The 4,898-nt window shown below is 51.4% G+C and overlaps 1 long non-coding RNA gene across 1 annotated transcript; it reads right to left on the reverse strand.

The window, feature by feature from the left end:
* Positions 1–277: 277 nt before the first annotated feature.
* Positions 278–4,522, reverse strand: LOC118627638. Its single transcript, XR_004959208.1, has 3 exons — positions 4,448–4,522; positions 1,186–1,213; positions 278–327 (listed from the first exon to the last, which is right to left on the reverse strand). It is a non-coding gene; the product is annotated as an uncharacterized LOC118627638 (long non-coding RNA).
* Positions 4,523–4,898: the final 376 nt, after the last annotated feature.

The raw sequence follows: 4,898 nt of genomic DNA on the forward strand, positions 1-4,898 counted from the left end.
TGTTTTTCCTGTGGGCCCTTGGTCCTCTTGCCCGCTTAACGGTTTTTCTTTCAATGGATTCACGTTTTTCGAAAGTTAAATTTATTGCAAAAGGAAACTTCAGCCATTTTACAAAATACCTCAATGTGCTTTTCCAAATGCTGACGTCACGGACACGCAGGCTCAGGAACGGTTCCAGATGAAGGGAACCTAAGAGACGTGGCAGGTGCACCCCGGGTCTCTTTTCTCTGAAGGACCTGGGGACAGATGGTGAGCGGACACGAGCCGCAGATCCGATGCCGGTGCCGTGTCTGTGGTGACCCCCTGGTCCTGATAAGTGCACTGCAGCTGTGTAAGGACATTTCATGCTGTTAGGACATGCACACTGAGGCATGGATGTGTTCAGGAGTGAAGGGGCAACCTCTTGTTTTATTTTTCAATTACATTTACAGTCCATATTCTTCTGTATTAGTGTCAGACGTACAGGGGCAACCTATCTTTTTTTTTTTTTTTGGTACGTGCCCCTAGCAGGAACCGAACCCGGGACTCTCTGGTCTGCAGGCCGACGCTCCAACCGCTGAGCCAAACCGGTCAGGGTGGGGCAACTTATCTTTAAATAGTTTGGAAAAAGATAATCTGTGTGTGTGTGGGGTGTGGTAGGTAGAAGAGAGAGATGGTGGGGGGGAGACAGAGAGAGGGAGAGAGACAGGGAGGGAGGGAAGGAGGTTGGGAGGAAGGGAAGGAAGCTGAGAGACAGAGAGGGAGAGAGACTATAAAGCAATAAAATGTTAACACTAGGAGAAGCTGGATGAAGAGTATTCAGGAATCCTTTGCATTATTCTTCCAATTTTTCTCTAAGTCTGAAATTGTTTTAAAACACATTTAGCCCGGCCAGTGTGGCTCAGTGATTGAGTGTCGACCCATCGCACCAAGAGGTTATGGGTTCGATTCCCGGTCAGGGCACATGCCCAGGTAATGGGCCCAATCCCCAGTGGGGGGCATACAGGAGGCAGCAATCAATGTTCTCTGTCATCAATGTCTCTCTCTCTCTCTCCCTCTTTGTTCCTCTCTAAAATTCAATAAAGAAAAAATTTTTTTAAAATAAAATAAAACACATTTGAGAGAAACTTTATGTTGTCATAACAGCATCACTTACTACCAATTAAAGGTAATTCTATTTTTATTTATTTATTTTTAAATCTTCACCTGAGAATATTCTTCCACTTATCTTCAGCTAGAATGGGAAAGAGAGAGAGAGAGAGACATCGATTGGTTGCCTCCCACATGACTCTGACCAGGGTTGGGGACAGCACCCCAACTGAGGCACGCGACCTTGACCGGAATCAAACCTGAGACTCTTTGGTCCATGGGTCGTCGCTCTAACCGCTGAGCCAAACCAGCCAGGGCAAAGGTAATTCTAAATTGAAGCAGTGCTGCCCAGCCGGTGTGGCTCAGTGGTTGAGCATCGACCCATGCACCAAGAGGTCAACGGTCCAATTCCCGGTCAGGGCACATGCCCAGGTTGTGGACCCGATCCCCAGTGGGGGGCATGCAGGGGGCGGCCAATCAACGTTCTTTCTCATTGATGTTTCTATCTGTTTCTCTCCCTCTCCCTTCCTCTCTCTCTAAAATCAATAAAGAAAAAAATTTTTTAAAATAAATTAAATTAAAACAATGACATTACTCTTTCTGGATACATTGGTTGCTAAGTTTGAGCCCAAGACCTGCCTGTGTTGGTTAGAGGTGGGGATGGACAAGGAGGGGGGGCTGTGTTTAGCCGTCTTCACTCCAGCCTGAGCCATTCGCGGTGCCATGAGAAAGACTGGCACAGAATTGACAGGGCATCGCTTTCTCACCAGTGGCTGGTGATCCAATGATATGTAGCTCCTGTCCTGTGGTTACCAGCTCAGCGACATGCATTTCACGACTGCTGAATGGGCACCTCAGAGCCAGGCCCATTATGGAGTGCTGGCACCAAGAGAGGACATGGTCCCTGCCCGAGGAGGCTCACAGCCAGGCAGAGACAGTTATGGGTGGGACAGGGATGGACGAGTGTCCAGATAGAGCTCGCTTCTCCGAATCCCAACATTCCTGGGGTCCCTGGAGTGCAGAGGTGACAACCTTGGGGCCAGCAGGTGCCCCGGGAGCAGGCACACAGCAGGGGCAGCCCAGAGCTGGTGAAGACAAGAGAACGTGGTCAGTGTGTGAGAAGCGAGGTGTGGGACCAGCACCCCCAGGAAGACGGAGCCGCCCCAGCCGCCTAGTCTTCAGGTGTCTGTTCTGATTCCTGCTGGACCCTCGTCATCCTCTCCCGGTTCCTCTGCAAGCGAGGCTTCCTCCCCATTTCCCTTGTGGCATTTTTCACTTTTTTAAATTAACTTTTCCTTTTAGAACAGTTTTAGATTTGCAGAACAATGACACAGGTAGTACAAAGTTCTCCTACACCTCACACTTGGTTTCCCCATTATTAACACCTCACACTGGTAATGGCAAATGTACCACAATAACAAGCTGCTGTGGGGACATTATATTAACTAAAGTCTATATACTATTCAGATCCCTTTACGTTTACCTAACATCCTTTTCCTGCTCCCAGATCCCATCCCGATCACCACATGACACTGAATCATCGTGTCTCCGTGGGCCCTTTCGGCTGAGTTTCTCAGACTTCCGTGGTTTCTGATGGCCACGACAGTCTGGAGCAGAGCTGACCGGGCATCTTGTAAAGTGACCCTCAGCTGCAATTTGTCTGATGTTTTTCTCGTCCTCAGACAGGGGTTATGGTTTGGGAGAGGAAGCCCACAGAGGTAAAGGGCCATTCTCACCCCCTCCCATCTACGGTACATCTTTCAACATGGCCTTTCCCTGCTGATGTTGACCTCGGTCACTGGTGGAGGCAACATCTCTCAGGTCTCTCCACCGCAGTTACTCTTCATCCTCGCTCGGAGGAAGTCTCCGTGTACACCCGACACTCCAGTGCGTCGAGGACAGAGTACCTACATAAACTTCTGGAACTTTCCTGCTCGGGAGAACTGTCTGTTTTCCTCTGTTTTTTCTTCAGTGATTTACTGATGTCACTATGGGTTGTGGGGTTTATTTTAGGTTATTTTGTGCAGTTTGGTCATTGGGAGCTCCTCCCATGGGCTCCTGTGTTTCACAGACCCACATTGTGTGTGTGTGTGTGTGCGTGTGTGTAAATAACCTGTGTATACTTACAAATCCATAAAAATCTCCACTCGTAGCCACTTGTATGTATATTGGGGTGACCATCAGTCCACAGTCATGCCTCTGCCCGGAAGCCAGTACCAGGGGATCATTCCAGCCTTCCCTTGTTTGTCCCTAACCTCCCACCACGGCACCGAGACACCTGCTCCCACCATCCACCATTCAATCTTCGAGTCTATCTATTATTTTTCCTTCTTACATTTTTCATAGTTTCTTCAAGTTTATAAGTTCCTCAAGGGCAAGGCCTAAACTTGTTGTTTTTCTGTCCTTACCTCTCCCCCGATTCTAACAGAATGTTCCTCAGAAAAACAATACAACTGATATATTCTGAGGGAGGGAGGGAGGAGCAGTTTTCAGCTTTGGTCCCAGCGTCTTTCAAGCTTCTGGCCCTTTTGTTCCTCCTGCACAGACACCTCTAGACATCCCTGGGCGCAGAGTCTGAGTCACCCACGTCGGCGGATGAAGGAGCGTTAGCGCTCCGCCGCCCCCCGCCCACCTGCCTAGGCCCGGCGTGTGCCGTTACTTTGTTACTGCGCAGGGCATTCTGCGGCGGAGTGGAAACACAAGGGGCCGGCTGCAGAGAAAAGGGCAGGTCTCACTGATCTCATGCAGTGGAGGCAAGGTGGAGACCATCTGGCCCCCTCGCTCTGGGGAGCGCTCAGGAAAACCCTTGAATTGGCCTGCTTCCCCGTCGCAGGGGACGGTGGAGGAAGAGACCCAGGCCAGCTAGAGAGGCAGGTGCAGAAGGCACGTGTCCTTGGAGAACCAGATTCTGCAGCTTTTACCCAGCGTCGGAAGGTCTTCAGTTTAATTTTGTCTGTTTGAGAAGTAGTCTTGCTCCTTCCTTTGACGTGTGTTTCTATAAATAGATTATGCTGCAACCTGAACATCTGTGTTCCAAAAAGGTGTTTTTTTTTTAAGTTGTAAATGGTTGTTACTGTCATCCCTCATGTCTGCCCCAATTTAAAGCAATGAAAAGGCTCAGCCTCGCTCCTCCCCTGCTCTCTGTGCCCCAGCAGATGCCCCATCCTGCCCCCAGTAGGCCAGGCCCCGGTTTTGTGAAGGTCCCAGTCACCTCCCCGTGCTGTTCTTTGCTAACCCCGTGCTGTGGGAGCCCCAGCTTCTGCCTGCCCCCCCTCTCCCCCGCAGGCACAGAGTGGGAAACACAGTGGGAAAGCCTTCGGGGCACCTAGTGGGCATCATACTAGTTCCCAAAGCAGAGGTAAAGAATGGCCTTCCTCACCCGTTCCTTCTGTTCTCATTCCTCGTGCCGTATGTACCCCTCCAGCTCCAAGCCCCTCCTCGCGGTGCGGCTCTGTGCCCGGCTGGCACCTGCCTGCCGCCTTCGGTCCTGCGTGGCTGCCATGACCTCCTTCCTGCGGTGGAGAAACAGAAGCTTGGGGAACAGCAGGTGACCAGCAGCAACGTGGAACTCAAACCCGCATCATGGAGGCCAAGCCCTGGGCTCTGCGGTCACGCACGTGACCGGCGCCGGACCAGGGGAAACGCCCACGCGAACACCGAACGCGTCCCAGTGCGACAAAGTTATCAGCGCCATCGAGCCCCCGCCCCCTCCCCAGGCCTCCGTCAGTGGGATCTAGACCATCTTCAGTCTGAGAGGCTTCCTTGGGTGGGTGGAGGGGCCACAGACAGGCCTCTGGCAACACCTACACGGGCACAGTGAGGTTGCCCGG

Source organism: Molossus molossus, unplaced genomic scaffold, assembly GCF_014108415.1.
Source record: "Molossus molossus isolate mMolMol1 unplaced genomic scaffold, mMolMol1.p scaffold_m16_p_13, whole genome shotgun sequence".
Taxonomy (NCBI): Eukaryota; Metazoa; Chordata; class Mammalia; order Chiroptera; family Molossidae; genus Molossus; species Molossus molossus.